This window comes from Tyto alba, unplaced genomic scaffold (assembly GCF_018691265.1).
Source record: "Tyto alba isolate M040663 unplaced genomic scaffold, T.alba_DEE_v4.0 Super-Scaffold_38, whole genome shotgun sequence".
Lineage (NCBI taxonomy): Eukaryota > Metazoa > Chordata > Aves > Strigiformes > Tytonidae > Tyto > Tyto alba.
The window spans coordinates 9445784-9454384 of record NW_024881313.1 but is presented as its reverse complement, the minus strand read 5'-3'; positions in this window follow the sequence as shown (position 1 = coordinate 9454384).

The window sequence follows — 8601 nt, the reverse complement described above, 5'->3', positions numbered from 1 at the left end:
AGCACAGTAATAGAGAGGAGGGGAAAAAAAAAAAAAACAAAAAACAAAAAAACCCACACAACCAGAAAGCCAGTTGCAGTGGATGGCAGTTTAGCTTGTTGTTATTCGTGGTGGGCTTTCCTTGCTAGTGATTAGTTGGGAAAAACCAGCATTTAACTAGAATCCCATCAACCCTGGAGTTAAATATTCAGCACTGCTTACTAGTGACCTAGCATTAGCATTAAAAACATAAGATTTACTGGCACTTATTAATATTCTAATAGTATATGTTTTAGACCATTCTGAGAGTTAAGATGATACTGTATAAAAAGCTTGCAGATATACATCCAACTCCAGTAAATTCCGAACAATGCACTGGCACACGTAGGAAATCTTGTCCAAAACTATCCCAGTGCAGAATAGGCAGTACTTGTATTCCTGGCCCTACAGAATTCACCTCGAATACTGTGTTCAGTTTTGGGCCCCTCACTACAAGACAGACACTGAGGTGCTGGTACGTGCCGAGAGAGGGACAACAAAGCTGGTGAAGGGTCTGGAGCACGAGTCTTATGAGGAGCGGCTGAAGGAACTGGTATTGTTTAGCCTGGAGAAAAGGAGGCTCAGGGGAGACCTTATTGCTCTCTACAGCAACCTGAAAGGAGGTTGTAGCGAGGTGAGTGTCAGTCTTTTCTCCCAAGTAACAAGTAATAGGACAAGAGGGAATGGCCTCAAGCTGCACCAGGGGAGGTTTAGGTTGGATATTAGGAAAAATTTCTTCACCGAAAGCATTGTCAAGCACTGGAACAGGCTGCCCAGGGAAGTGTTTGACTCACCAACCCTGGAGGTATTGAAAAGACGGGTAGCTGTGGCACTTAGGGACATGGTTCAGTGGTGGACTTGGCAGCGCTAGGTTAACGGTTGGCCTTGATGATCTTAAAGGTCTTTTCCAACCTAAACAATTTTATGATTCTGTGATTCTATGGTAATATTTCAATCAAGGCATTTACATGTATAAAGTATAGTTTCAGAAAATGTGTACATTTTTTGTTGTCTTTCAAGCCGAAGCTAAGGACTAGATTTAAAATCTATTCAGATGTCCGAAGTTACAAGCAAGTGTCTAATGTCACCTTCCAAAAGGCCTAGCATAAATCAGTTTTCTTAGTCAATCAGATTGCTAAACATGAATTTTCAGGATTTTTTAAAAACTCAGTAGAACGGCACTTTGTCCCAGAGCACCAAACAAAAACTGCAATACTGGAGAATTTTTTGAGATCCCCAATTTTATCCCAAGCTACTGTATTTTTGCCTTGGGGATGTCAGTTACTAAGGTTGAAGAACTAATGCAATCTGTTGAAGATGTGTTCACACTTTTAGCTTAGAAATATGGCTATTTCTTCTCATTTGGGCATATTCACAGTTTAGATAGAGGTGTCTGGAACAGTGTGTAAAAACTAAATTCCTGGACATAACAAATGAATTAGAAAATAACAAGAACTGGGAGATTTTCAAAGGATGGATGTTTGCTACTTTCTGAAAATCTGAAAAACTAAAGTGCATCAAATTCAGAACCAAAACTGTTTAAATATAATGATAGATAGTTTGGCATGAATTTCATGGAATATATGTTCTTTACTTAGATTTAAAAAATTTGGGGAAATATAGGATTAAGGTTATCCTTCTAGATACGCTAACTTCTTCTGGATTATGTGGATTAGTTTAATCAAAGTAGTTTTTATATATTTTACACAGTTAAACTGAACCAATACTGAATATTACATCATTCCACCTTAAATTTAATCTATGATTTTTTTGTTGTAACCAGGGAAAGGAATTTTGAGATAGAATGATTTGAAGGCAAATAAATCACAGCTTGCATTCTGAACTGTCTGACAAAATGGTGATGGTCCTGGAAAACAGAATTACAATAAGCAAGATCAAACTTACATCACTACTAAAAGATAGTAAGGAAACAGAAACACCCAGAAGGCATCCACTCCATTTTGCACAAGTATTTCAAAATTCTGAACTACATCCTTGTTGAACAGCATATTTTAAACATTTATGTAAGCATTTATGTTAGAAAGTAGTATCTTTTAAATTCAGAAATTCAGCTCTTACAATTCTCCTTTCTATTCTGAAGTTATCTAAATTTCCTGGATCACTAGAACTTCCTAAAAATGCTTGGCTTTAAAAAAACAGTATATTTGATTAGTATTTTTTAGGTGAAAATCTTATCGCCTTGAATGAGCTAAAATAAGAAAAGCCAATGTTATGTATGTATGTGTGTGACTAGATTTTTTTTTTATCACATCCGATCTACACCTTTTAATGGAAAGTTATTCCTACTCATCAATAAGCAGACACACAAAACAGGGACCTTCCTTGTATCAATAACCTTTAACTAGCAGCAAATCTTCTGTTTCCTCAAGGCAAACAATTAGGTAGCTCTGACAGCTGCAGCTACTGGAAACATTTGTCTAAGAAGGAATCAAACTAGTGGGAGCCTGGGAAAATATAAATACAGTAAATGGATTGAAAATACTTCAGCTGGTGGTTAGAGATTGTACAATCATGAGGTACCACCCTTTGCTAATAAAAAAACCCCAGACCTTGACAAAAATTAGCTTACTGTGGTATTGGCACAATTATCAAATATATTTAGAAAAGGAGAAAGCTGTATTATGGATTAACGCAGTGTTTATACACCAAACTATATGAAGGTAGAACAACTCTCTAAGATGACAATTCCTTTTAACTTCTGCTGGTACACTTTACAGAACACATCTATTACTTTTTAAAAAATAGGTATTTCTGTAGAAGTGGAAGTGGGCTTTACCCATGTGTGATTTTATAACTGTACAGGTCTTTTTAAAAAGAAATCACAAACTCTGCCTGACAGGCATAAAAGCCAAATTCTCAAAGGTAGCAGTGTACCTAGAAGTCAAAGTAGTCTAAAAGCTCTGTGTAATTCATGTAGTTTGAGTAATTCCTCTGTGTTTGGCAGTTCCAAAGAATCCATATTGGATTCAAATTGTGCTCTGCTAGAATGACTTACTTGTTCAAGTCCCCTACCACTTTTACAAATATACTCTCAAGTATTTTTCTCCCCAGTACAGTTTTGTGAACATGAACATGTATCTTTGTTAGTCATGGGCCTAAAAAATGCCAATACATATTACATACCATGCCTCTGCATCATTACAAGATAATACTGTGCAAAATGAGAACACGGGGGTAAGAAAACTTTAGTCTAAATTTATTAAACTGTTACTACATGACGGTGAAATCACCGTGCCTACCAGCTGTAGAAAAACCTCTAAAGACAATCACAACTACATAGTTTGAGAGAATCTTGCAGTTGATGAAGGTGCTATTCAAGCATCTTCTCCAGCCCTGCATCATTCAATGTTACCTGCTCCCTTTTTCTCAAACATGACGGCAAGAAAGAAGAAACAGAATCAGATACAGTTGTGAAACATAATTATGCTATTTTCATTCTGCTGCTCATTGGCAATAACATAACAAATTTATGAATGTGATTATATGAACATAAGAGGAAAATAGTGTACTTGACCTAGAAGGCCTGTCCCAGGCCTAGATCCTGTTTTCTGTGCAGGTCAGTATTGTAATGGTGGCTTTTGCCACGTACACAGATTCAAGAGACAACTGAGAATGAATCCATTACTTGCCTGTGATACACTGCTACAGTGTCCAGATATCATTCGATCCTACCTCTTTTACTAGTTTTAGTTACGTTTTAGTACCTTTAGCTTAGGTACAGTACTGAGTATATGGTAATAATTAGAGAATAAGAACAGTAGTAGTGATGTAGTGTATAAGTAATTCATTCACACACCTTAGGTCAGAAGAACTTTGACAGACTAAACAGAAGTTACAGAATCCCAAAATATCAAATTAGTGAGACAGATGAGTCAGGGTTTTTCCCAGGGTGGAAGCCATGAAGAAACAATTTCAGTGCCAGTTAGCCAGGAAACATAATTTATCCCATATTTAGATTAAGATGCATGATTAGTATTATATAAACTAAGACTTTTTCTGTGATTGAGATAATAATTTTAAGAGCTCTGGTGTTATGATTGCACTCTTTTGCTCTTGACTCAATGTACACACAAGTTCTTACGTGTATAAACACAAACTCTTCTTCAAACTTTAGTTTTATTTTGTATTTGCATAAAAGCATTTGCATGCATTTCATATCACAGTATCAATTCACCACAGGACATGTATTTGCCATGTTCTATCTTCATGACATTAACTGAGCAATTAAGTTATTACACTTTATGTTGCTGTTATTACTGGGAATGCCTATGCTCTCTGAACACATTCCCTGAACCCCCACAGTTTCACAGTGTTTAGGGGCCAGCAGCAGATTCAGTCAGACCTTTCAACACCCAAGGTAATTAATTTAGAACTGCTTCTGTGCACCTCTGCATGGCACAGTCTCGCACCAGGTAAACATAGCCTCACTGCCAACATATTAAGAAGAGAGAATACCAGAAGTTTACATTTAAAAATTACTTTGGCCGTCATCATGATTAAAAAATTACTTGAAAATTAAAAATTAAGGGCTTTTTTTCAATATCTGCAAGTTATGAAACCACTCCAGTGACAAAGAATTCTCTGAATTAATAGGCACACTGCCACCAGACATCAGTTAGAACAGCATTGACTTCTACATGTAGAGAACTCTGCAGACATTATCCTTTTAGAAACAGTTACTGCTTAAAGGCCTTTAAGGTGTTTGATTTTGTTAGGAAGATGTATTAAAAGTATTAAAGATGTATACTATGTTTTTATGAAAAATACCAATAATGTTAGTAACTTGATTTTAAGTACTGAATACAGAAGTTTTATTTACATGACTAACAGCGACACTCTTATAATAGCTTCTCTTAAAATATCTTCCCATGAAGCCTCAGGCATTCCAAGCTCATACATTATAGAGGACCAAAAATTCCAGTTATCATGTTCTGGAAAGCATATGTGAACATAGCAATGGAAATTTTTTTAAATATGTTAGGATAGCTACAAACCATTGTGGAAGTGCACATACAACATTTTGAAACATCAGGATGTACATTTCTGAGACTAGAGGAATAAGACCATTTGACATAATGTCGTTTACATACCCATAAAAGAGCTGCAGCAGACAAGAATTTCTTTTCTGACTGTCAATCAGACTTGGAAGCTGAACTGTAGGAACACTCTAGCACACAGAAGAGCCAGAGAACAAAGTTGGTTATATTGAAACAAATGATGCATTGTAATTGTGCCAATAGAAGAATAAGACTGAGCATTTATGTATCTGCTGGAAATCTCCAACAGGCCTGTCACATTTGTGGTGGTGGTGTTCTTTATTTTCCAGGGTAGTATTCAGATGTCAAGTCAGACTGAAGCTGGATTTGAAGGAGCTAGTTCATCCATGCAGTGCAGCCTCCTGGGACAATTTTGCCACAGGCTTCACGTAGGCTATTCTGCCCTCTTTGCCTCCACTTCCCATTGTGTGACATATATTAATTTGTATTACACATAATACCTGAAAAACTAAAGAATTCAAATCGCTTGTTTCCCAGGCAGTCGTCTAACTATTCAAGTTAATCACTAGCCGCAGATTGAAAATTGTCTGAATGCTTAAATACAGGGTCAATCTTGTATTATGTATTGAAAAAACCCCCAACATTCTCCCAAAATTCTGCTCCTGAACTTGACAGGGTCACCGGGATGTCGTCAGTGCCATCAGGAAGATTAATAGAATGAGCGAGAGAAGTGATTCAAATGCCTGAACGCTTTAGGCAGCGCGGAGTATTTGAAACAGCTGCACAGGGCTTGCAGCTGCTGGACCTACGGGAGACCTGCGCTCCTCGGGAGCAATAGCTGGAATGCAGGCGGGATATCCTACCGATCTTTCCTCAGGCTTCTGGGTTTCACCTGATAAACACTGATAAAATATTTCCGGTAACAAGAAGAAAAAAGGAAATACATATTTATCTACAACATTTTGCATTTACTTCACACCTTTCCTAGCAAAATGTATTTGCAACCTCAAAAGCAAGTTAATTGTACTCATTTTTATGTAGCATTAGTAAAACACAGGCAATTAAAAATTTGTCACAGATAATTCCCTTATTTTTTGATGGGTGCTCTGTAAGTATGCAGAACTGTACAAACATGTGAGACGGAAGATAATTTTGTAGTAGGATCTGCTTTTTGGGGGGGGTTGGACTAGATGACCCCTTAGAGATCCCTTCCAGCCTAAATTAGTTGATTCTATAAAATGAAGATGGTTTTAAAAATTACCTTTTGTGAAAAAGCCACGCACCACAGTACCTCTGATGGTAAGTATTTAATTATAGAAGACAGAAAAGGAAAAAACTGTGCCAGCACCATACTGTAATGGTGTATATTGTATCCATTTCTTTTAAAAAATGGTGAGTGCAATCTTACTATTTTATTTTTCATTGTTAAATATTTTTCTTTTTACACTAAATAAATATGCTGTAAAAATGCAGGCCTTGTCAGGGAAATGCACTGAAACACACTCAACATTAAATCAGGGGTCAATAAGACTACAGATGTGAGACTAATATGCAAGTAGTTTAAATTATCTGTATGAAAATGAAAATAGATTTTCCTTAAAATATTTGGGACATTGCATGAAACAATAATCTTGCCAGTATACTACATAGACCAATGGAGACCTTCAAAACTGTAATTTTTAGAAATGATAAACTGATATCAAATATAAACCCTGAAAAATAAAGAACATCGTTCTAATATCGTAGGCAAAGAACAACTAAATTTCGAAGATTATAAACTTTGGTGATTAAAAATAACACATATTAAACACTGGTTTTTAGAATGTTGCATCTTTCACAGATATTGAACAACAGGTTAAGTTACAAAGAGCCATTGCGCTGTCAATTTTCCAGTAAAGCCCTTCACTGGGAAGTCAAAAAAAAATAAATGGTGGATCGATTTAGCCCATCACCTCATTATTGTCCAAGTGTCACTTGCTAGAATGATAAAACTCTTCCCACCTATTTTCCCCAGAGAGGATGGAGAATATGGGAGACTGGACTAGAGAGCATCCAAGCCCATGTACAGGGGCTCAGCAACATGGACAGAGACAGGTTATGTTTTTAACCAGGTTTAATCTGAACTTTATTATCCAAAGGAAATCTATTTTTTTCTATAATGTGGTCTCTAAAGTGACACAATGACAATCCCCTCTACCCACGGTGTGCGGTTGAAGCATGGACATACTCCAGTGCACTAGGAGCGTCCCTTAGGGAATAAAAGGTATTGCTCTGTGGGTCACATGAACTCCCCTAGGCATCTTCAGTCCTGACGGTTTGCAAAATTAATCATCTCCTGTTCTGTCCTACCATCTTTGTCAGTAAAAACAGAAGAGGTGTGTTTTCCCCTATTTTTATGTTCTGTTATCACGTAAGATCCCATTGTCTTGTTGCAACTGTGTATCCATGTATAAGCAAATTAAGTATTTTTAGTACAGAAGTATAGTGAGAACTTTTTGGAAAAACATGTATAGCAAGCAAACCATTATTCAGAATATCCAAAGGACAAGTGATCATTTATTCATTTTATGCACAGCAATCCAGAAATAGGACTAAGTAAGCGATGGGTTACATATTTTGGAAAAGCACAACACCTAGTCAGTGTAAAATATGGTGATAGTTCAGTCTGAATACAAAAAGTATGCCCAAGTTCCTTTAAATTTAGTGGGGATTTTAAGTGTCAACTTGCAGAATGAAAAAGAGATTAACTTTCCTGAATTTCAAACAGCGTCCATTTAGGCATCCAGACTAAGTTGGTAGATACCAGTTATTAATAGAGAGAAGCCCCTCAGAAAAACAACGCCTATCAAAACAAACCTCAACCCATGTATGTCACACCTCTGTGTTGGAACGCAACACAGTATCTTCTAGATGTTCCCTCTCTATATACATTTTACATTACTGAATTTGCTTTTCATATCACGTTAATTGGACTAGTTGATAAGACAATTTTATTATTAAGTTTCTTTAATTATTATTAAATTTTCTTTAATAATCATGTCACCTTTCACTATCCCAAAGTGGTAGCTTTACCTTGTTGGTTGAAAACACAGAACTCCAATGTAAAATGAAAAAAAATATGGATTTATGTACCAGTTTCTTGTTCTTCAGTACATTTCCTCTTTTTTTTTTAATACCCTAGAGATATTTTTAGAAGCTAAAATATGTGATTAAAGACATCTCTGTTGTCAGTTTTATACTTTTAAGATGTTTAGTCTTCTTATTTAAGGTTTGTTTAAAGCTACCTAGCTGAAATGGAAGCCACCCACACAATTTTTCCATGAAAATTAGGTATTTGCAATATAATACTTGTACTGTAGTCCCATTCCTCCATCATACAGACTACATCTAGTTTCAGTGGTCTGAACAAGCAAAGGCACGCACATAATTAATTCCATGAGGGACAGCTTATTCATATATTTGCACACACAACTCTTGCTCTTTGTGTATCAGTTGCACATAATTTACAATATCTGCTAACTTGAATACTTTGTGTAAATTAATTTTTAAATAAAGCTCCAAGTTT